Genomic DNA, 26,592 nt, shown 5'->3' on the forward strand with positions numbered 1-26,592 from the left:
ATTCCTCAAAGATCAAAAGACAGAAATACTATTGAAATCAACAATCCATTACTGGGTATATACCCAAAGGAATAGAAACCTTTCTATTAAAAAGACACATGCACACATATGTTAATTGCAGCACTATTTGCAATAGCAAACACATGGAGTCAACCCAAATGATAGGCTGGATACAGAAAATGTGGTACATATACACCAAGGAATACTATACAGCCATAAAAAAGAATGCAATCATGTCTTTTGCAGGAATGTGGATGAAACTGGAGGCAATTATCCTTAGCAAACTAATGCAGGAACAGAAAAACAAATACTACACATTAATTGGGAGCACATTAAATGAAGAGAACACATGGACACGAAGAAGGAAACAACACACACTAGAGCCTATTGGAGGGTGGAGGGTGGGAGGAGGGAGAGGATTAGGAAAAATAACTAATGGTTACTAGGCTTAATATCTGGGTGACGAAATAATGTGTACAATAAACATCCATGACACAAGTTTACCTATGTCACAAACCTGCACATGTACCCCAGAATTTAAAATAAAAGTTTAAAAAGGAGTTTACTGCAGCCATCTGAATGAATCTCATTAACATAACTTTGAGTGAAAGAAATGAGACACAAACGACTCCACACTGTATGATTCTAGATATGTAGAAGACAAAAGCAAGCAAACTAATCAATGCTATTAGCATTTGGGGAATGGTGAATGGAAGGATGCACAAGAGAGGTTTCCGCGACTGGTGATGTATTGAGTCTTGGTGCTGGTTACTCAGATGTGTTAAAATTGTGAAAATTAATATATGATATGAATTTTTCTGAATGTTTGCTATACTTCAAAAATTACATTTTTATTTTATTTTTTATTTTTCAATAGTCTTTTAATTTTCAACTGACAAATAATAATTATATGTATTACATATTTCTGGAGTACTATCTGGTGTTTTGATACATGTTTACATGGTAGATGATTAAATCACTCTAATGAACAAATTTTTAAAAACAATGAAATCATATCTCTTACAGCAGCAACATGGATAGAGCTAGAGGTCATTGTCCTAAGTGACCTAATGCAGGAACAGAAAACCAAATACCACATGTTCTCACTTACACATGGGGCTAAATATTCTGTACATATGGACATAAAGACAGGAGCAATAGACACCGGGCACTGGGGACTACCAGGAGGGGGAGGATTGTAGGGGCTTGAAGATTGAAAAACTGTCTGTTGGGTACTATGCTCACTACATGGGTGATGAGATCATTTGTACACCAAACTTTAGTGACACACAATTTACCAATATAACAAACCTGCACATATGCCCTTTGAACCGAAAATAAAAGTTGGAAAAGAAAAGGCAGGTGGTGTGGTGGAAAGGATACCAGAAAAGTACGCTGCAATCCAGGAGAATGTCAGTGTTAATTCGAAAGCGAGGTATTTACCAGATAACTGCAAGAAATGGGGAAATGATTCCCTATTTAATAAATTGTGCCAGGAAAACTGGCTAGCCATAAGTAGAAAGCTGAAACGGGATTGCTTCCTTACACCTTATATAAAAATTAACTCAAGATGGATTAAAGACTTAAATATTAGACTTAAAACCATAAAAACCCTGGAAGAAAACCTAGGCAATACCATTCAGGACATAGGCATGGGCAAGGAATTCATGTCTACAACACCAAAAGCAACGGCAACAAAAGCCAAAATTAACAAATGGGATCTAATTAAACTAAAGAGCTTTTGCATAGCAAAAGAAACTACCATCAGAGTGAACAGGAAACCTACAGAATGGGAGAAAATTTTTGCAATCTACTCATCTCACAAAGGGCTAATATCCAGAACCTACAAAGAACTCAAACAAATTTATAAGAAAAAAACAATCCCATCAAAAAGTGGGCAAAGGATATGAACACACACTTCTCAAAAGAAGACATTTATGCAGCCAACAGTCACATGAAAAAATGCTCATCATCACTGGTCATCAGAGAAATGCAAATCAAAACCACAATGAAATACCATCTCACACCAGTTAGAATGGCAATCATTAAAAAGTCAGGAAACAACAGGTGCTGGAGAAGATGTGGAGAAATAGGAACAGTTTTACACTGCTGGTGGGACTGTAAACTAGTTCAACCATTGTGGAAGACAGTGTGGCAATTCCTCAAGGATCTGGAACTAGAAATACCATTTGACCCAGCCATCCATTACTTGGTGTATACTCAAAGGATTATAAATCATGCTGCTATAAAGACACATGCACATGTATGTTTATTGTGGCACTCTTCACAACAGCAAAGACTTGGAACCAACCCAAATGTCCATCAATGACAGACTGGATTAAGAAAATGTGGCACATATACACCATGGAATACTATGCAGCCATAAAAAAGGATGAGCTCATGTCCTTTGTAGGGACATGGATGCAGCTGGAAACCATCATTCTCAGCAAACTATCGCAAGAACAGAAAACCAAATACCATGTGTTCTCACTCATACGTGGGAATTGATCAATGAGATCACTTGGACACAGGAAGGGGAACATCACACACCAGGGCCTGTCGTGGGATAGGGGGGAGGGGAGGGATAGCATTAGGAGATATACCTAATGTAAATGACGAGTTAATGGGTGCAGCACACCAACATGGCACATGTATACATATGTAACAAACCTGCATGTTGTTCACATGTACCCTAGAACCTAAAGCATAAAAAAAAAAAAGACATTTATGTGAAGCTTTTTCCACCACTCTCTTTGAAGCTTGACCAGCCCCACATGGCAAGATAGAAATTGCAACAACTGAGCGGTTTCATGGGCCTCAGAACCTATGTATCATGCCAGATTATAGATCTAGTTGGCAACACAATGTGATTCCAAGTCCTGTCGAATTGTGGTAACAAGAGTGCTGGTATACCTCCTGCTCTGAGCAGGGTTGAGTCTAGATCACAGTTATGCCTATCAATTAATGCTGCCTTGGGAAGCTGGGAAAAGCCAGGGTCAAGGAATTGAAGAAATTGCAAATGCCCGGATGCTCACAGAGTAAAGCTGAAACTTTCAGTCTGGAATTCGGGGCCTGATCAAATGTGACTACAGCCCATCATTTCAAGATTGTCTTGTACTGCTTCATTTCTTCCACCCATCATCTGACTAATAAATTTCATGCCTTAAAAAAGCATGCCTTTTTTAAAAACAATAATGAATTTTTTATTTTTAAATTCAATTAAAAATATTTTCATACATTTTTGGTAGGATAAATTGGTATGCATGGATCTGTAGCCCCAAGCATGCCTTTTTATACCTTAGTATCGCTTGTGCTTTTGGGGGGCAGTTTTCTATGTCTGCAATGTCCTCCCTCGCTTCCCTATTCCTCTAGTCACATACCCAAGTCAAATATATCTTTGAAGGCCCTGCTCAAAATTAACATCCATGTTCCCTAGATTTTTCGCTGCACACCCCTTTAGGATGTAGTCTTTTCTTTATTCTCTATGACTCATTACTTCCTGCCTTGTAGCAGGGCAGTTGATTTAATAGGGCAGTTGATGGTAGAAGTCATTTCTGAGTAAATTGATATTCACAAAAGCCACCAAGACAAGTACATTTATCTGGAGTCATTGTGCAGTAAACAAATCCTCCTTGTGTTCTGGGGAACTCTACTGAAACCACAGACTATGCCTTCAAGATGAAAAAAAAATATTACTAGTCCCCAGAGGTTAAAGGGACATTGTCAATGGTGGTAGATTTCAGACCGTCTTGCTCATTTTCTTATATCTATTTACCATGTTGTTGTACATTTTGATTTTCTCTCAAATGCGTATTTCTCTCAGTGGAGAGCAGATCCTCCTGGGCCTTTAAAAATGATTTAATTCTTAATACCAAAAGTTCAGCAATCTTGAACAGTTCTGTCACACAAACCATAGCACGTGGGTCAGGATTGAAAACACTGCAGTGAGGACTCAGAAGTCTAGAGAAATATCATTTGGCATGGAGGAATGCCATAAAATGACGATGATTGTATGTGTTAGTAACATCCCTCTGGAGGGTCTATTTTACTGTTTCAGGAGTAGGGTGTTCCTTTAAGAAATAAAGGCGTTATTGCAAGTTAAGCAATACGAATGCTGTGATTTTACAGGAGGTAATAAATCTAAACTTATACTGTTAGTATCCAAATTTAACAGCTAGGACTGTAATGGGAATTGTCTTTGTTGCCTTGGAACTCTATTTAAATGATGATTTATACAGACATTTGGGGCATATAAATTCAAGGAGGTCATGCATATTGACTGAATAGTATCAGCCTGACCCATAGAAAAGAATCCCTTGGTCCTGTGAGAATTCAAACCGTCAGAACATTTTTAAAACATAGCATACCTTCTGGAAGCTTTGTATTAGCCTCAGGGTCAGATTTTACTTGGATTTTGATGTCCAGGTTATAAGGCCCTAAACACTTTTATCCTTACAACCATGTCTTTACTAGTGTTTGTCATGAAGCTTAAACAGATTCTATGATTAAACTAATCAAAATGATATTTTATAGCATTGTTCTAAAGCTGAGTGATATTTCTTCTAATAAACTCATTCTTTTCCAAAATAAAAATAAAGCATAGCAGACCAATCCTCAGATAGCTTCTGGAAAATCTCTGGTAAACACAATATAGTCGGGGCGGGGAAATGGGATGTGGGTGTTTTATGTATGTATTATTCAGCAGCACCAGGAATAAGAAAGTTTTATTTAAGAATAAATACATTTGTCACTCCAGGATGCAAAGGGTTATAATTTTTCACAACTTATTTCATCTTTAATTTTTAAATATATTTCAGAAGTAAGAGGACACGAACATTTTCAAAGAGGAAGTGGTCACTACATCATGTAACACAAAGAATACATTTACTACTAGGCACTTTGATTGCTACCCAACAAATATTCTGTCACCGGTAAACTGAAAATGTTCCGATTTAGGAACTGAACTTGCTATTTTACAGGAACCATACACACTGATGAAAGATTATACACCTTAGGTCTCTTGGTTATTTTAAAATTTTTGAATCTTTCCATATCCATTTGCTTTATCTATTCTGTATGAAGGATTATAACAACATAATTTCAGCTACAAAGAATACCACTGAAACAAAAGAAAAACTCCAAAGAGATAAATACAGTTTCAGTGTGCTGGTGCAATGTAATAATTGTAGAGGATATAGGAAGAGAGGAATTAGAATAAGGAATTGAAACACATTTTGTAAGTAGACAAGTACAGAAATGGGAAAGTGGCTATAAGGCTTGTGTAATCAAGAGAGACTTTTGAAGATGTAAGAAATTATAAGATGATGTGAATAATACAACCAAAAAAAATTTACGCTGCAGAAAAAAGAGCGGAAAATTATTGTAGCAAATCCTTAAGTATGCAAGAGGGCACATGCTCTGTTGCACAAGTCGGAGGTTGGCTTTAGGTAAGACAACACATCCAGAGAACAAGAAGAAACGAGAAAATATTGGCACAACACAAAAGTAGGTAGATATTGTGGTGGCAGCCCATGGTGGTCCTTTGTTTTTCATACAACAGAATTAAAATTATCACGAGAGTGAGGATGAAAAGGGAGGTTTGAGAAGTTTGAGAAGAGAAAATGTAAGAGACAGCCTATGAGGTATCTACCAATGATTCCTGCCTCCTGGTATTCATGTGTTTCTATAGCCCCTTCCCTTGGGTGTGGGCAGGACCTGCTGACACTTCTCATAAATAGAATATGGTAAAAATAGGGGAATGTCACTTCTAAAATCAGGTTATAAAAGAACCGTAACTTCTCTATTCCTCTCCCCTTCCCTATGTTCCCCTCTCTCACTCTGTTTCTCTTCCTTCTTATTCTTACTTAAAAATCTCATAACAAGCTCCATGTTATTAGCTGCTCTTGAAGGACTGCACATGCCAAGAAACCAGTGTCTCTCACCAAAAGCCAGGGAAGCCTACGAACAATCATGAGCTTAGAAATACATCATCCCCATTGAAGCCTCAGAAGACTGTGGCCCTGGCCAACACATTGAAGCTTTGTGAGAGACAGTCAGTTAAACTTCCCTCCGATTTTTGACCATGATAACCTGTAATATCATTAATGTTTGTTGCTTTATACTGCTAGATATTTGGGTAATTTTTTACACATCAATAGATAACTAAAGGACCACAGTAAATTGATGGTGATGAATTTTAAGTAAAACTGTATGAATGTGTGTTTATGTCCACTTATGGAGAGAGATATTTAACTAGGGCTGGGGTTTTGCCACATAGGTATGACAAAAAGAGAGGGGCAAAGAAGTTGAAGTGTTTGCAAGGGAATGATTATAATGGTTGATCATGGAATTTAATTTGGACAAGGGGGTAACTGAGGATATGAGAAGAGAGAGGAGAGACAAGAGATAAAAAGATAGATTGCAATCCTGGTAGGGTTAAAGAATGTTTGGTTCAAAGCCCTAGAGGAAGTGAGCTAGAAAGACAGATTGTGGTGGCTGCAAACCAGAAAATTTGAGATTGAGATTATTTAGGCTTTTTGTTGGCAATGTCAAAGCCTACAGAGGCCAGTATAGAATAGATGAATATAAAATCATGAAGTCATAATAGAAATGAGTCAAATATGGAAAGAATGAGTTAAGAATAAAAATCTTCAAGAAATTGGAGAGTAATCCAGTTGTTGGTTGATAACTTCAACAATAATGGGTAAGGGAAATTTAATCTGATGGCATTAGGTCAAAAACTGCATTTTTCCAGGAGTCTGAAAAAGATTCACCATCCAAAAAGTGTCATGAAGGATTTTACTAAATATATTAACAATTATTCAAAAATGTTATCACTGGATCATTTGAAACAAAAATACTGAGTAGTTTTCAATCTGCCCAATTTCCTCCAGGAAACTCTCCCCTAATGCTCAAATTCAGGATAATTAGCCTCAATGAGCACCTCATACCTTCCCCATTAGAACATTTATCAAAATATTTGGTGACTGTTGTGTTGTGTGTGCCCCTGATTAGATTATCTTACACATCTTAGCACTGTAATGACTATGTGTGTTGCATTCCAGTTCTACCCAGTGAGCAACATACTAAGACATTATTTAATGTACTAACAATATATTAAGTCATTCTTAAATGTTGTTGAATATAGAAACATAACTGATTTTCTGAAATCATTTTAAAAGCAAACATATAATGTAGTTGTATATTATTGAGATCTGTGTCAGGTACCATTCTACAACCTCTACACATAATGATTCATTTAAACCTAGCAATCTCTATGAGACTAGTAACATGACTTCTTATTATTCTAGATCAAAGAACAAAGAGGTGGAAATGCTTGTTCAGTATCACATAGTGAGAAACTGGGAGAGCCAGGACTCAAATCCAGATAGACTGGAATCATTTCATCATCCACTCATTAAGGTAAAAACACATGACAGTGAAAAAGGTTCTTTAACATGGTCCAACACACACCATTTTGATCTCATTAGAGAACAAAGCCATTAATAATAGTAAGAGAATGGAAAAGAGATAGTAGAAACACTTCATTGATTCCAAAGTGTTTCAACTATCAATGATGAAGATTTATACAATTCAAACAACCTCAGTGATGCATGAAGAGGTGAAACATTGAATAAAAATATCAACATTTCTAGCATCATCAATCACTAAAAATGAGTTCACAGGCTTGAAGCAGTCTTTTAAAATATTTCTAAAATTGATTATTTAAACAAGGTAGGGAACAGAAATGAGCTGGACATGCCTGGTGATATTTGACTATCTTTGAACATAATTCTGATGGAGATTAAGATGAAATAAAAATGAGTTTTATTCATAATCAAATAAAAAGGCTATCATCTTAAATGGTATTTATATTAGGTTCTCAGCATAATGAATTAACCCTTTAAATATTATTTTAAAATCTAACATTTTATTTACCCTTTTATACTGCCAGATATGTCTTAAAATAGAAATTTTGCATCTCATCAGAAAGATGTAATAATTCAAGTTGTTTTTATACACTCTAAGTCATACATAATTGTCATTTTCTCTCATTCTCACATTGTCATCTAAGACTTTATGAAGGCTGCTGTTGTTTAATGATATGAAAAGAGGATGGTTTGAATTATTTTCATTTTTCTCCCTCTTCCTTAGAGATCCCAAAAGGGATATGAGAAACAAAGTTATTAAGGATTGTGGTGTCATTAAGATAGCTGATAAAACTGCACTGCAGTTTACTACTCTACAAGACCCATGTTGAAGAGATTATTGGAAGGAAATTGTGTAAGGGAGAACGGTTTGAAAATGCTTATCATTCCTGGGGGCATATGAACATAAACAAAGAAGAAGGCGGAAAGTGCAGACTACTCTTTAGGATCCTCTATGCTTTGCAAGAAAAATATCTGGTCATGCTATTATTAAGCTGTTTTACCACAGTACTAAAATAGTGATTTATGCATTTACATATATAGGTAGAAAACTGAGAAACTAGCAGTAAATTACAGAAGTAAAGTTGTATGTTTCTTTATAGAAAATTTTCAGAATTTTTAGAATTGTAGATTATTTGGGAAAAACATGATTCCTCCCTCAAGAAACACACCAATAGTAGATAGTGTAAATATTTAAAATAATAAAAGAAGAATTTTATAATACATTCATAAAATAAGAAAGAATAATATTGTTACACCTGGCAGTTGAAAAATATTTTAACAGTGATATTGATAAAGATAGTATATTTCTATTTGGGTACACATTACTTAAGCCTAGACATAGATACCATTTTCAGTATTGAAAATATCCTTGAGATGTAAAGGATCTCTTCAAGGAGAACTACAAACCACTGCTCAATGAAATAAAAGAAGACACAAACAAACGGAAGAACATACCATGCTCATGGATAGGAAGAATCAATATCATGAAAATGGCCATACTGCCCAACGTAATTTAGAGATTCAATGCCATCCCTATCAAACTACGAATGACTTTCTTCACAGAATTGGAAAAAACTGCTTTAAAGTTCATATGGAATCAAAAAAGAGCTGGCATTGCCAAGACAATCCTAAGTCAAAAGAACAAAGCTGGAGGCATCATGCTACTTGACTTCAAACTATACTACAAGGCTACAGTAACCAAAACAGCATGGTATTGGTACCAAAACAGAGATATAGTCCAATGGAACAGAACAGAGTCCTCAGAAATAATACCACACATCTACAGCCATCTGATCTTTGATAAACCTGAGAAAAACAAGAAATGGGGAAAGGATTCCCTCTTTAATAAATGGTGTTGGGAAAATTGGCTAGCCATAAGTAGAAAGCTGAAACTGGATCTTTTCCTTACTCCTTATACGAAAATTAATTCAAGATGGATTAGAGACTTAAATGTTAGATCTAATACCATAAAAACCCTAGAAGAAAACCTAGGTAATACCATTCAGGACATAGGCTTGGGCAAGGACTTCATGTCTAAAACACCAAAAGCAACTGCAACAAAAGCCAAAATTGACACATGGGATCTAATTAAACTAAAGACCTTCTGTACAGCAAAAGAAACCACCATCAGAGTGAACAGGCAACCAATAGAATGGGAGAACATTTTTGCAATCTACTCACATGACAAAGGGCTAATATCCAGAATCTACAAAGAACTCAAACAAATTTACAAGAAAAAAACAAACAACCCCATCAAAAAGTGGGCAAGGGATATGAACAGACATTTCTCAAAAGAAGACATGCATACAGCCAACAGACACATGAAAAAATGCTCATCATCACTCGCCATCAGAGAAATACAAATCAAAACCACAATGAGCTACCATCTCACACCAGTTAGAATGGCAATCATTAAAAAGTCAGGCAACAACAGGTGCTGGAGAGGATGTGGAGAAATAGGAACACTTTTACACTGTTGGTGGGATTGTAAACTAGTTCAACCATTATGGAAAACAGTATGGCGATTCCTCAAGGATCTAGAACTAGAAGTACCATATGACCCAGCCATCCCATTACTGGGTATATACCCAAAGGATTATAAATAAATCATGCTGCTATAAAGACACATGCACACGTATGTTTATTGCAGCACTATTCACAAGAGCAAAGACTTGGAATCAACCCAAATGTCCATCAGTGACAGACTGGATTAAGAAAACGTGGCACATATACACCATGGAATACTATACAGCCATAAAAAAGGATGAGTTTGCGTCCTTTGTAGGGACATGGATGCAGCTGGAAACCATCATTCTCAGCAAACTATCGCAAGAACAGAAAACCAAACACTGCATGTTCTCACTCATAGGTGGGAACTGAACGATGAGATCACTTGGACTCGGGAAAGGGAACATCACACATCGGGGCCTATTATGGGGAGGGGGGAGGGGGGAGGGATTGCATTGGGAGTTATACCTGTTGTAAAGGACGAGATGATGGGTGCTGACAAGTTGATGGGTGCAGCACACCAACATGGCACAAGTATACATATGTAACAAACCTGCACATTGTGCACATGTACCCTAGAACTTAAAGTATAATAATAAAAAAAAAGAAAGCCAAAAAAAAAAAAGAAAAAAGAAAATATCCTTGAATGGTTTCATTTCCCTAGTAGTCCCTTAGAACACTTTGGTATATTCCGCAGCAGCCTTAGCATAACATATAATCATTCTCCTTTGACATTTTTGTCAGAGAACAAAGGACAAGCCATATGAAAATATGGATGACATAAGAAAGACTTCTTGTATAAGTATATGCACATGTATACGTGTGTGCATTATACACAAACGCATATGTATACAGGAATATATACACACATGCTCATTATATAACTCTTTTCATATATGTATATGGCTATAAATAAATGTGCAATATAATTATAAGTAGAAGGAATAGATAAATAGATGAAAAAATTGAAGGAAGATTCAGGAAGTAAGAATATGTTTGAAAATATTACCAACAGAAAAAGATGAGAAGCATGCAGCTTCCTCATTTATACCCAAGAAAGCTAATTCTAAGTATTAGCAAAAAATGTCTTTAGTAGTAAAAGACAAAAAGTTAGAAATATTTTATTATTGCTTGAATGAATATGTTTTTATATTACTTTCTCATCATGCCACCATAATGCTGCATATTAATTATATTTCTATCCAAGTGAAAAACCTCACAAATAACTGAGAAAGCATCAAGGTAATATATAATATCTCCATTTTTCTGCAACCCCACAAAAAGAATGTAGTGCTGAGTAGAAATGAAGTCTTTTTTTTTTTTTTTTTTTTATTATACTTTAGTTCTAGGGTACATGTGCATAACGTTTATATCATGTATAACTCCCCAAAGCGATCCCTCCCTCCTCCCCCCTCCCCATGATAGGCCCCAGTGTGTGATGTTCCCCTTCCTGAGTCCAAGTGATCTCATTGTTCAGTTCCCACCTATGAGTGAGAACATGCGGTGTTTGGTTTTCTCTTCTTGTGATAGTTTGCTAAGAATGATGGTTTCCAGCTGCATCCATGTCCCTACAAAGGACGCAACTCATCCTTTTTGATGGCTGCATAGTATTCCATGGTGTATATGTGCCACATTTTCTTAATCCAGTCTGTCACAGATGGACATTTGGTTGATTCCAAGTCTTTGCTATTGTGAATAGTGCCGCAATAAACATACGTGTGCATGTGTCTTTGTAGTAGAGTAATTTATAATCCTTTGGGTATATACCCAGTAGTGGGATGGCTGGGTCATATGGTACATCTAGTTCTAGATCCTTGAGGAATCGCCATACTGTTTTCCATAATGGTTGAACTAGTTTACAATCCCACCAACAGTGTAAAAGTGTTCCTATTTCTCCACATCCTTTCCAACACCTGTTGTTTCCTGACTTCTTAATGATTGCCATTCTAACTGGTGTGAGATGGTATCTCATTGTGGTTTTGATTTGCATTTCTCTGATGGCGAGTGATGACGAGCATTTTTTCATGTGTCTGTTGGCTGTATGGATGTCTTCTTTTGAGAAATGTCTGTTCATATCCTTTCCCCACTTTTTGATGGGGTTGTTTGTTTTTTTCTTGTATATTTGTTTGAGTTCTTTGTAGATTCTGGATATTAGCCCTTTGTCAGATGAGTAGGTTGCAAAAATTTTCTCCCATTCTGTAGGTTGCCTGTTCACTCTGATGGTAGTTTCTTTTGCTGTGCAAAAGCTCTTTAGTTTAATGAGATCCCATTTGTCAATTTTGGCTTTTGCTGCCGTTGCTTTTGGTGTTTTAGACATGAAGTCCTTGCCCATGCCTATGTCCTGAATGGTACTACCTAGATTTTCTTCTAGGGTTTTTATGGTATTAGGTCTAACATTTAAGTCTCTAATCCATCTTGAATTAATTTTCGTATAAGGGGTAAGGAAAGGATCCAGTTTCAGCTTTCTACTTGTGGCTAGCCAATTTTCCCAGCACCATTTATTAAATAGGGAATCCTTTCCCCATTTCTTGTTTTTGTCAGGTTTGTCAAAGATCAGATGGCTGTAGATGTGTGGTATTATTTCTGAGGACTCTGTTCTGTTCCACTGGTCTATTTCTCTGTTATGGTACCAGTACCATGCTGTTTTGGTTACTGTAGCCTTGTAGTATAGTTTGAAGTCAGGTAGCGTGACGCCTCCAGCTTTGTCCTTTTGACCTAGGATTGTCTTGGCAATGCGGGCTCTTTTTTGGTTCCATATGAACTTTAAAGCAGTTTTTCCAATTCTGTGAAGAAACTCATTGGTAGCTTGATGGGGATGGCATTGAATCTATAAATAACCTTGGGCAGTATGGCCATTTTCACGATATTGATTCTCCTATCCATGAGCATGGTATGTTCTTCCATTTGTTTGTGTCCTCTTTGATTTCACTGAGCAGTGGTTTGTAGTTCTCCTTGAAGAGGTCCTTTACATCCCTTGTAAGCTGGATTCCTAGGTATTTTATTCTCTTTGAAGCAATTGTGAATGGAAGTTCATTCTTGATTTGGCTCTCTGCTTGTCTGTTACTGGTGTATAAGAAAAGGCTTTTGACAAAATTCAACAGCCCTTTATGCTAAAAACGCTCAATAAATTCGGTATTGATGGAACGTACCTCAAAATAATAAGAGCTATTTACGACAAACCCACAGCTAATATCATACTGAATGGGCAAAAACTGGAAAAATTCCCTTTGAAAACTGGCACAAGACAGGGATGCCCTCTCTCACCACTCCTATTCAACATAGTGTTGGAAGTTCTGGCTAGGGCAATCAGGCAAGAGAAAGAAATCAAGGGTATCCACTTAGGAAAAGAAGAAGTCAAATTGTCCCTGTTTGCAGATGACATGATTGTATATTTAGAAAACCCCATCGTCTCAGCCCAAAATCTCCTTAAGCTGATAAGCAACTTCAGCAAAGTCTCAGGATACAAAATTAATGTGCAGAAATGAAGTCTTAATATGATCTGTTTTTCTTTCTGTAACAAGATTTGAAAGCAGGCTCTCTTTTGGCTTGGTAATTAATTTTTCTCACAACTGCAGACTGAATGTAGACATTTCTCTCCAAATTTCTCATTTTTAAAATACTATAAACCTTTACTTTTAAAATTAAATTCTGGTGTCCTTGGCAAAAACATATTTATACTATGGCTCCTGTGTGTACGTGTTTACTGAAGTCACTCCAACACATAATGGTAAAGGCTGATGGCATATGGTTGGACAAATCAGCCATCATCTGCTAATTCATAAACTCATATGAACATCCTGCCCCTTGTCACTGTCCTTCTATGTGGAAAAGAGCCATGTTCTCACTAGTCACTCTTCCATAAACATGCTGAACAGCCATCTACTCAGGGGGTATAGTTTAATCAGACACACTGTTTTCACTATTTGTTTCCCAAATGAATCATCAGCAAGAGACATATTGTTGAATGACACTGCTTCTGTCTTATATGGCTTTTTGAAGATGTGCGACCCTCATTTTGCTTCCAGCACTGTTACTGTAGAACTTAACTGCCATCGTTCACAACCAGACCCCACTTTTTTTGCTTGTTTGTTCGTTTTTTTGAGATAGAGTGTCACCCTGTGCTGTGGCATGATCACGGCTCACTGCAACCTCCGCTTCCCAGTTTCAATTGGTTCTCCTGCCTCAGGCTCCCAAGTAGCTGGGATTAGAGGCATGTGTCACTATGCCTAACTAATTTTTGTATTTTTAACAGAGATGGGGTTTCACAATGTTGGCCAGACTGGTCTCAAACTCCTGACCTCAGGTGATCCACCTGCCTCGGCCTCCAAACTGCTGGGATTATAGGTGTGAGCTACCACACCCGGCCAACCCCAATTTTCAATGATGATTCCAAAGTATAAGGTAAGGTGAAAAAAACTGACTCATAACATCCTTTTGTCTTTGGGTGAATCCAAATTGACCTTCAAATAGTGTTCATGAAATATATTATTTTTAGCACATCATTTCCTCTATGTGTTGGTAGAAAAATAATAAAATTTGTGAGAAAAAAAAACATTCAGGCATTTAGATTACTAGGGCTAATCATATCTTTTTTTAGGTTGATCAGCTTAAAAATATATTCCCAAAAATAAGCTATAACCACTTGCTCATGCCTTGTCACGACAGTCTTTGAAGAGAAAATACAAGTATGGTTTGGCAAACTAATTTTTGTAGCAATACCCTTTCTTGCTAAATATGTATTTAGACTCCATAAATTCTAATCCCAATGGTAATTTTTCAAGTCTACATCACAATTTATTACATTTTTTTTCTGTAACATGAAAAGAGCAGTCACAAAGCTCTTTTCCTTCATATGACAAGAACTAAATCATATTTTGCACTTTACTAATTTTGTGCAACTTATATGTGATATACCTAACTAGAAGACGTGATTACATAGACATATGCTATCTAACTAGCCAGAAGCTCATTTTCCTTTCTCTCTAAAAAAAAATGTCATTTTATTTATTGGTAGCTGTATTTACAATCTTCTTGAAAATATATTTATAATCTTCTTGAAAATATTATAACTTGTAACTGTGTTTATACAAAGAGTTAAACTTTGAGTGATGCCAGAAGAGCTTAGGTCTAAGAGAGGAAAGATAGATTTTGCACTTGATCTGCGAGAAAAGTTAATTCGAGTTTACCAAAAAAATTCACCGTGTTTTCTAATGCAAAGTGTTAATGACTTATGAGACTTCCTTTGTAACTAAGTTTTATACAATGTTCTCGGGACTCAAGACAAGTAGATTGCCTGCTAATAAAATCTAATATGCAAGCATATGTGATTTTATTAAGTACTTTGTCTTTTCCTTTTTGATGTTTTTGCAAAAATAACATACTAGAACATTCGCATCGCATGTGATTCTAAAAAAAGAGTCACATTTAAGTTTGCAAAAGGTTTGTTCATTATTTGCAGTTTAAAATTTATTCTGAGTTATAGTACTTAGAATACAATTTGCATTCATTCTTTGGTGCTTTAAGGATTCCTTTAGAGCCATTTTGACATGTTTGTGAATCATGGCTACAGTGTTAACACAATAGTACAACAAAACACTAAAAAATTGCCAAACAGAAACATTGATACACAAAGGATATGAAAATACATTAGCCAACTTCAATCCAGCTAACATATTATCTCATGTAAAAAAAATTAATGCGTAGCCACTGTTTAAAAATAATTTAAAATATTTAAGAATATCTGTGAAAATTATACTTAATTTTACATTTCAAATTTTACACGAATGTTTAACACGTTTAATCATCGTTTTTTCTCTGAAACCAGCATATTGGGTTAGGATTCCTCAAATATTTCCAGGGACACTAAGTGTCCAGTACACTCTGAGAAACACAACTCTGACATACAGTCAAATTCTTCTGACCATTTATTATTCTGAAACTGACACTTTTGATGGTCATGTTTTTTCACAGTTACCTGGGGAATGTGCACTTGTATCTTTTGTTTTTTTTTATTTTATAGACCTTTATATTTGCTTATTAAATATGTGCATAGAGCTCCAGATCAGCAAACACCATTCCTCTTAAATATTTTATAAATGTCATGCAATTTACTCTGTGCAGTGATAATCCCTTCTTGGACAGCAAATGTAAAAATTATAGAAGTATTGGTATTGATTACTCTGGGATTATTAGTTATATTTAATCGAAGTATTTGTGACACCTGTAAGCATTTTATATTCTGAATGTGAAACAAAAAAGCAGAAGCCAATATCCCTCTGAAGCCACTCCCCAAAGAGTATTTCACTGTTTGAGTAGAAAACCATTATGCAATAGTAAATTTTTGATGAAATTGTTATATATTGCCAACCATCAGTATTCTTTAAAAAATCTCACAAGATACTTTTAAAATAATGCACATTATGGCACTTTGCTCTTTTTCAATTCTAAAGAAATAATTAGTTTCTTCCCAGGTCCACATGTATTTACTTTGTTTCTGGACATGAGGGATCTTTGAGCAGACACTGTAAGTTCACCTTACTTTTGCCCAAACTCCTTTCCTAAAGCCGTGGCAATAAGCAGAAAAATCTGAGGGTGACAGCAAACCAGAAGCATCAAAAAATATGGGAAAAAAAGGACTGAAAATAATTTGACATTTTAATATATTTTTACTAAAATTGTCTTGAAGAAATCAGAACTCAGACTGTCTTACACACATTTTACAGTTTAGTAACGTTTTTGCATGAGACTAAGTGTAGAGGAGACACTATTCTGTCTCTTTAAAGTACATACAGCCTCTGGGCTCTATCCATCCCTGTACCCTTCTCAGCATCATCACCACTCAGATGGTCTCTCAGGAGATTCCAAAGGGAACATAGAAAGGAAATAAAGTAGTGCATTAAAATACATATTCTTCTATTTCTTCATAAGAACCATTTGTTTTTCAAATTCCAAAATATTGCTTTCATTCAAGGTAGTTGTTTCAATAGTCAAAAGAAAATCTCTAGAAATCAGTTTCTCTTTAGCGCCAGAAAAACAAATCTGAATTGTGAATCTTTAGTAATGAGACTTCCAAAACTCAACAACCTGGATCATTGCTGTGTCCTTCCTAATGGTAACTTGGTATGCTATTCGTGAGACCATGATGAAAATACATTTGAAATTCTCTTTTAATTTTCCAGTGGCTTCACTCATTCTGAAAGCAAATGTAATATTTTACAATAGCCAAATTATTTGGAAACAAGCCTCAAGAAAAAGCATAACATTAACTATTTGGGATAAAAACCAAGGTATGCCTACAATGTAACAGGATGAATTTTCTTATGTGGCATGTGATCTGGCTCAAAAGATAATTTTTAAACAGAACTCAATATAGACAAACAATAGATCGATGATTGTAAATAGATAGGGATATTTCTCATCAACACCAGCATCATTAAAAGAGGTATACTGCCTCAAAGATAAAATTACCCCAGGCATGTTTACTTTTTACAAACCAGTATTTTTACTGTGTAATCAACTTCTCCATCCATTTTCCAGATTTAAATGCATATAAAGAACCACCAAATTAATAGATGCAAAGAGGAGAATCTGATTCCCCAGCAACTGAAGAATTTTTACCTATAAACTCATACACCTACAAATAGCTTTTTTAATTCTTGAATTAAACCATGCACTAAACGATTCACAGTTTACTAAGAAATAAGAGCACAATATTCTCCAATTCATTTTTACTTCCAGGACATTTTTATCAAAAATTATTTTTATTTACAAAATAAACACAACTCAAGGACCAAGAAACTGGTAAGAAGCATTACAAGCTTCTATAGTATCAGTCAAAAGATAGCAGATGTCACTGCTTAGTATTTTAAATAATTAAAGCAATAACTGTATTAACTGAAAAGGCAAAGAGTAATAAAAACTTCATTGTCTTCATCCCCCATGAATCCCTTAAACAACTTACGTAGTCAGACTCTCTATTCCTGGCTTAGAGATTTAAATAATATTAATTGACCTAGAAATGTGTTAAACGGTGAGTTAGTGTGTCCTCAGACATAAGGCACACTGTATAATTGCTACAAGTGAAATAAATTTAAGTATAAAATGTGACAACTTTAGAAAAAAAGCACTACAGGAAAATGAGTTCTAATAAATAGTAATTTATTTTCAAGCGCAAGTAAGTTCATTGGAGCAGTTTATGCCCTAGAGAATTCTATCCATAAATGGGAATAATAAAACTCCACGATATTATTAAGGCATTTTAAAATATAAAAGGTAGCAATGCCAAAGTACAGGTCATGAAGTGATTAATGAGAAGAGTTTTGTTCTGAACACAGACCTGTATAAAGGCAAGGAAAACATTAAACTTATAAATATATGAATGTGAATTTTGGTATCTTCACTTCTGCAACCCCAGTTCAAGGAAGGAAAACATTATGGGCAACATTAGTTGAGATGAACCACTCATTAGTAAGCACCATCTTCCCAGACAGCTATGTTGGCATCTGCCAACATCACCTTTTCTCAGCACTTCTGATCAAAATCTGTCCAGTGTTTGGTATTCAGGACAGAACAGCCTTTGAAGAACTTTCTGTACTCCCCTAAAGGCCATTTTTCATCCTCAATTCAAAGGACCTAAACTTTCTGGCAGACATTCACTTTTATCTTTTTAGTCTACTGTGGACTATTGCAATTACCACAAGTGTACAGGGCAGTAGAAAAAGGAGTCTTTTGCTTGATTTTCCCTGTATTTATTTACTTCCATTAAAACTTTCTGCCCAACTAGGCATTTCTTTTTCATTTAGCTGACACATTTGTTCTCTCTCATTTTTTCTCTTTTCTTTTCTGTTGGCAACAGTTTTACACTTTGATTAACAGCACTTACATACCTAAAAATCATTCTGTTGATTGCAGAGGGGACAAGATTATTGCAAAAGCAGAGATGAATAAGGAGCCATCTATTTTTACTACCAGTTAAAAAAGCAACAGGAGGCCAACTTCCTATCAACCAGCACCACAATTTCTTTACTTACAGAAGAAATCAAATTAAGCACATTTATTTGTTCAGCTTTTGGTGAATGTACTGGTGTCTCAAAGTATTGAGGTCAAGTACTCACAAGCTCTAATCAGCCACCATATTAAACTGTCTTTCCAGGGGTTGCTTTTTACTCCTGAGTCTCAACAAATACTGCAATTTATTTTGTAAATAAAATAACCCTACTTTTAGACAGTCCTGCCCTACAATGAAGGAGAAAATTAATCTTTCCTGAGAAGTGGTGTATACCGTGGTCAGAAGAACAAGGAAGAAGCCAGCAGCCACAATAACCACTCAGAAACTGGAACGCATCTCCTGACTTGTGCAGGGTAGGAGCAAGAGAGAAGGATGAGCATGCCAATAAAGGCTCATTAGTGATGACAAATCATGCAGGGTCCCAGAGTAGGACTGCACTCATTTACAATTTAAGTCTCTTAATGAGAATTTAATTTACTTTCTTATTTTGTCACATGTTTCGTTACAGTTCTGTTCCCCTTGAAGAGTATCCAACATGATCTTTTTATAATATAAATTAAACTACAAAGAGAATACAAAGGGTATATTCTGCGATCAACAGAAAGGTAGAAGACACAAACAGGAGGTATTTTACAAATAACAGGCTAGCCTCCTAGGACAGGATTAACAGCAGCCTGCTTACCTTGGTTGCAATCTTTACACCCATATGAGAAAAATTAGCCTTTTCCAGTCCAGAGTATTCTGGGCTCCTTTCCAAGCAATAATGGTGACCAGTATGTCCAAGATAATAAAGACTCAATTATATAACTCATTTTACACATATATTTACTACAGATGACCATGTTGGTTACATTGGCTTGACTAGAGTCAGCAGGAGAAACAAGCTGCCATATTAGCCTTAAACTCTCAAAGTTGCAAGTCCAAGTTACTCTTTATATTCATATTCTTCCCCTTCGAAGTGACAAAAACTTCTCAAATTCCACCCCAGATCTCCTTATACCCTCCACCAAAATGGAGTTAATGAGAGAGATGACTAGTGGCCTACCTTTTAGCACTTCTTCCTTTATTCAATGATGGCTTTATGAAGTATAATATCATCATCATGAGGCTGGAGTCCTTTTGACAGAACAGGTAATAGAAAACTATGGGGAGCACAGTTTTGAGCAAAACTTTAACTTTTTAAATACATCTTACTTGTGGGTTCTCCACTGACTTCACTCTTTAGTCAAAAGAATGGAAACTATACTACTCTTGTCCCTGATTTCCCTTGTCATATATTTATTCATTGTCTCTCTTCTCTTTCATTTTTCCTCTTTCTCTCTATAAGGTCTCCTTCTAGCTCCTCAAGTCTTGTCTGACCTGCACAGTTTTTTGGTCCACACATTTCTCCAATTTAATAAGGTAACTCTTCGATGAGTTTTTCTCCCTATACAACAGATTTCTCTCTCTGACCAATGTTTTCCAATTAAAATTTGTCAAAATATTCTATAACCAAAATATTGTCTATTCATCATTGTCTTGATAAAACTAAAATACTTTAAAAGACTGAAGAGAAAATTAACTATGTGTTTAACTTTTTCACAATATAAGAGGTAACTTTCAGTGGACTTTATTGGGAAGAATCAGACTTGCAAAGGAAGAGAATAGATTAAGCCAGAGATTGAGGAAAAAATAGATTTGTTTATTTATTGGTGCCTTTTGGTGTTTTAAAATGTCATCATGGACAGATTTATTGAGTCCCTTTCTTCCAGTTTCCTGATATATGACCAATGCCACACTTTCTATTGCAGGAAGCCACTGACCAGTTATTTGCAATAAAAATTGCAGCAACTCTCATGTTTCTACCTCAAGGAAAAATCCCTGATCAGCTGAGAGTCCTGACGTGATCTACAACACAGCTGTGACAGCAAAAATGCTTCATTAACAAACAAAAGGGAAAATAACATTATGTTTATGAATAAATAATTGCCTTTTGTGGAAAATTCATTTCCTCATACTAAGTAGAATAATGAGGAGACCAGATATTACAGCACTTAAGATAATAGATTTTTGTGTAAGAATCCTTGGATTCAATTATGGCTCTGATATTTATTCAGCAGGAAACATTAGGTGAGTTACTCAATCTTTCTGAGCCTTATTTTTGTCATTTATAAAATAAAGATTATAATCTATCTAACTCGCAAGACTGTCATTAAGGTTAAATAAGATATTAAATAAAGCAATTGCCATATCTCACATTGTCTATTTAATGCTCAAAAAATTATATATTTAAATAGATACGTAAAAAGGAAAAATATTAATAATTAGTTGAACATCAAAGAAAAATTATCTAATGAACCTGTGTTATGTCAGCTTTTTTTGTACAAGGCATCATGTTAATTTTTGGGACTACAGGAAAAAGCTCAAACAGCATTTCAATTGTTTAAGGGAACTAACAACAATTTCTGATTGAAACAAATTATCTGCCTCAGAAAGCCAAAGCAGATCTAATCTGATATTTGGAAAATGAAGTAGAAGATATTTAACACTTTGAAATGCAAAATATTTATACAAATTATGGGTTACATAACAGTTAAGCTAATTATGTCCTGTGAAGAAAGTATCAAGGGTATCCACTGACTTTCTCTGATACAAAAGATTTATTTATTTAATACTTTTCCAGATGGAATTAGTGATGTGTACAGTAGATGTGCTCATAATTATTTATTTTACTTTACTTGTTATGAATTATATAATTGTAGCGGCCGGGTGCAGTGGCTCAAGCCTGTAATCCCAGCACTTTGGGAGGCCAAGACGGGCGGATCACGAGGTCAGGAGATCGAGACCATCCAGGCTAACACGGTGAAACCCCATCTCTACTAAAAAATACAAAAAACTAGCCGGGTGAGGTGGCGAGCGCCTGTAGTCCCAGCTACTCAGGAGGCTGAGGCAGGAGAATGGCATAAACCCAGGAGGCAGAGCTTGCAGTGAGCTGAGATCCGGCCACTGCACTCCAGCCTGGGCAACAGAGCGAGACTCCGTCTCAAAAAAAAAGAATTATATAATTGTATATATTTATGATTTTATGATTTATGAATACAATGTAGAATAAGTAAATTAAACTAATTAACATATCCATCCCCTCAAATGCCTATCTATTTTTTTGTGGTGAGAACATCTAAAATTTACTCTCAGCAATTTTGAGATGTTACAATGCACTATCATTAACTATATTGACGACATTGTGCAAGAGACCAAAAAAAAAAAACAAATTTTATTTCTCCTTTCTGAGATTTTGTAACATCATCTCCTCTCTTCCCCCATCCACTATCCTCTGTAACCACCATTCTACTCTCCACTTTTGTAGATTTGATTGTTTTAGATTGTACGTGTAAATGACAATGTCCAATGTTTGCTTTTCTGCATTTGACTTATTTCACTGGTCATAATGTCCTCCCTTTCCATCTATGTTGCTGCAAATGACAAGATCTCATTCTTTTTGAAGGCTGAATAGTATTCCATTATATAAATATATATATATCACATTTTCCTTATCCATTCATCTGTTGACAGACATTTAGGTTGACTGTGCAACTTGTCTATTGTGACTAGTGCTGCAGCAATCCTAAGAATGCAGAAATCCCTTGACAAACTGATTTCAAATACTTTGGTAAATACACAGAAGATTACTGAACACATAGTAATTCTATTTTTAGATTTCTTGAGGAACTTCCATACAGTTTTCCATAATGGCTGTACTAATTTACATTCCCACTAACAGTGTACAGGGATTTCCTTTTCTCTACATCCCTGCCAATACTTGCTATCTTTCATCATTTTAATAATAGTCATTCTGATCTGTGTGACAATCTATCTTATTGAGGTTTTAATTTGCATTTACTTAATGATTAGCAATGTTGGGCATTTTCTAACATATCTGTTGGCCATTCGTATGTCTTTTCTTGAGAAATTTCTATTCGAGTCCCTTGCTCATTTTTACCTGGGTTTCTTGTCTTCTTGCTGCTATTGAATTGAGTTTCTTATATATTTTGGATATTAACCCCTAACCAGATGTATGACTTACAAACATTTCCTCTCAATTCATAGGTTGTCCCTTCTTACTGTTAATTGTTTCCTTTGCTCTGCAGACGCTTTTTAGTTTAATGTAATGCTATTGGTCTATTTTTGGTTTTACTGTCTGTACTTTGGGGGTCAAATCCAAAAACATCTTTGCTCACACCAGTGTTGTGAAGCTTTTGCCCTATGTTTTCTTCTAGTAGTTTTACAGTTTCTGGTTTATGTTTACATCTTCAATCCATTTTGAGTTTACTTTTGTATACAGTATGAGATAAAAATCCAATTTCATTTTTTGTGTGTGTACATCCAGATTTCCCAGCAGCATTTATTGAGAGACTATCATTTTCTATTGTGTGTTCTTGGAAACTTTGTCAAAAATCAGTTGACGATACACGTGTGGGTTCATTTCTGCACTTTTTATGTTATTCCACTGGTCAACATGTCCATTTTTATGCCAGTACCATGCCATTTTAATTACTACACCTTTGCGATATAGTGATGCCTCCAGCCTTGTTCTTTTTATTCCTGATTGTGTTGGCTATCAAAGACCATTGTTGGGTCTCTCGTAGTTCCTTTTAATTTTTAAAATTGTTTTTACTATTTCTGTTAAAAAATGACTAGGATTTTATAGTAATGGCACTGAATCTGCAGATCACTTTGAGTAGTATAGACTTTTTAAAAATATTCATTCTTTCAAACCATAAACACAGTATATCTCTCCATTATTTATTTTGTCCTCAATGTCTCAAAGTTTTCAGTGTACAGGTGTTTTATCTCCTTGGTTAAATTTATTCCTATAAAATATTTTATGTACTGGGCATATAATCTATAATCTCAGCATTTTAGGAGGCCAAAGCAGGAGGATTGCTAAAGGCCAAGAGTTCAAGACCAGCTTAGGTATTATAATAAGATTCCATCTCTACAAAAAAATAATAAAACAAAAATTAACTAGGCATGGTGGTGTGTGCCTGTAGTCCCAACTACTTCAAAGGCTGAGGCTGGGAGGATCACTTGAACCCAGAAGGTTGAAGTGAGCTATGATCATGCCACTGTATTCCATTCTGGGCAACAGAGCAGGCCACTGTTTCAAAAAAAAAAAAAAAGTTTTTTATTTTATTTTTGTAGCTACTGTAAATAGAATTGTTCTCTTGAATTGTTTTTTAGATAGCTCATTGTTAGTGTATAGTAATGCGGCTGACTTTTGTATGTTGTATCATCTAACTTTACTACATTCACTTATTAGTTGTAACAGTTTATGGCATCTTCAGTCTTTTTCTATATATTAATATAAGATTATGTCATCAGAAAACAGTGACAATTTCACTTATTTCTTTCCTGTTTTGGATGCCTTTAGGACTTCCAATACTATAGTGACTAGAAGTGGTGAGACTGAGCACTATTTTTTGTCCCAGGCCTTAGAAAAAGGCTTTTAATTTTTCATTATCGAGTATGTTTGCTGTAGGCTTCTCATGTATGGCCTTTATCGTGTTGAGGTACTTTCCTTCTATGCCTAATTGGTATAAAGTTTCTATCATTGGTGAAAGTTTCCATCATTAAAGGATGTTGAATTTTTCAAAAGCTTTTTCTGCATCTAATGAAATGATAGTACGTCTTTTACACCTCATTCTGTTAATGTGAAGTAACACATGTAATGATTTGTGCATTTTGAACCATCCTGGAATCCCAGGGATAAATCCCACTCGATTATAATGAGTGATCCTTTCAATGTGCCATTGAATTTAGTTTGCTAGTATTTGATGGGTAATTTTCTTTTCTTGTAATGCCCTTTTCTGGCTTTGGTATCATGATAACTCTGGCCTCATAAAATGAACTTGAAAGTATTTCCTCATCTTTGATTTGGACGAGTTTGAGAAGGTTTGGTATTCTTTAAATGTTTGGCAGAATTCAGTAGTGAAGTCATCAGGTTCTTTGCTTTCCTTTGATAGGGGACTTTATATTACTGATTCAGTTTGCTCACTCGTTATTGGTCTTTTCAGATTTTGTTTCTTTATAATTCATTCCTGGTAGGTTGTATGTATCCAGAAATCTATCTATTTCATCTAGGTTATCCAAAATGTTGGCAGATAACTCTTCATAGTAGAACTTTGTATTTTTGTAGTACCAGTTATAATGCCTCCTCTTTCATTTCTGAGTCTTCTCTTTTTTCTTAGTCTAGCTACAGGTTTATTTTTTCTTTTCAAAATGCCAACTCTTAGTTTTATTGATCTTTTATATTGTTTTTCTAACTCTATTTTATTTATTTCTTCTCTGATATTTATTATTTACTTCCTATGCTAACTTTGGGCTTCATTTGTTCTTTACCTTGTTTCTTGAGGGGTAACATTAAGTTGTTTAGTTGAGATCTTTTTTCTTTCTGAAGTGCATATTGCTGTAAACTTCCTTCTTAAAACGACTTTTGTTACATCCCATAAATTTTGTTATGTTATGCTTCCATTTTTGTCTCAAAATATTTTTTTAATTTCTGTTTTAATTTATTTATTGATCCATTGGTTGGTTGGGAACATGTTGTTTAATTTCCATGAATTCGTGAATTGTCCAAAATTCCTTCTGTTCTTGATTTCTAGTTTTATACCACTGCAGTACTAAAGGTATTTAATATGACTTCAATCTTCTAAAATTTGCTAAGGCATGTTTTGTGCCCTAACATGTGATCTATTCTGGAGAATGCTTCGCATATTCTTGAGAAGAATGTATATTCTGCATCTGTTGCATGGAATGTGTTGTATATGTCTGTCAGATCCATTTGGTCTAAAATATTGTTTAAGTTTAATGTTTCCTTATTAATTTTCTGTCTAGATGATATATTCACTGTTGAAAATGGTGGCCACCAGGGTTGCTCACACCTGTCATACCAACACTTTGCGACATCAAGACTGCAGAATCACTTAAGGCTAGGAGTTCAAGTCTAGACTGGGCAATATAGCAATATCTTATCTCTACGAAAAATAAAAATAAAAATTAGTTGAGCATCGTAGCTCATACCTGTAGTCCCAGCTACTTAGGAGGCTAAGGCAGGAGGATCACCTAAGCCCAACAGGATGAGGTTACAGTGAACTATGGTCACGCCACTGCACTCCAACTTGAGAAACAGAGTGAGACCCTATGTCTAAAAAAAAGAAAGAAGAAGAAAAGATAGTGGGAAGTGATCACTGAAGTTCCCTACTATTACTAGTATAAGGAGGAAAAGGCACTTTAATTACCTATTTGTGGAAGGGTAAGTTGGTGTGATCTTTTTAGAAAAAACATTTGGTGAAATCTAGCAAAACGTGTGTGTGTGTGTGTGTACATATATATTAATAGTTACCATTTTTCAACCAATTGCTGTAATTTCCAAGCAATTATTGAATAATTTTTTTATTGAATTATTATCCAACATTTATCATAAGATAAATTTCCATATGTAATAAGGTCTTATCCCTACTCTAATTCCATTTGTGTGTGTATGTATGTGTGTGTATATATGTATATATACATTTATACATGTATATTTTAACCCAAAACCTCATTAAATACATCTTTTCTTTCTCCTCCTCCCCCACCGCCTCTTCCCCCCTTCTTTTTCTCCTCTTT

The sequence above is a fragment of the Trachypithecus francoisi genome, unplaced genomic scaffold (genome assembly GCF_009764315.1).
Source record: "Trachypithecus francoisi isolate TF-2019V2 unplaced genomic scaffold, Tfra_2.0 Lachesis_group2, whole genome shotgun sequence".
Lineage (NCBI taxonomy): Eukaryota > Metazoa > Chordata > Mammalia > Primates > Cercopithecidae > Trachypithecus > Trachypithecus francoisi.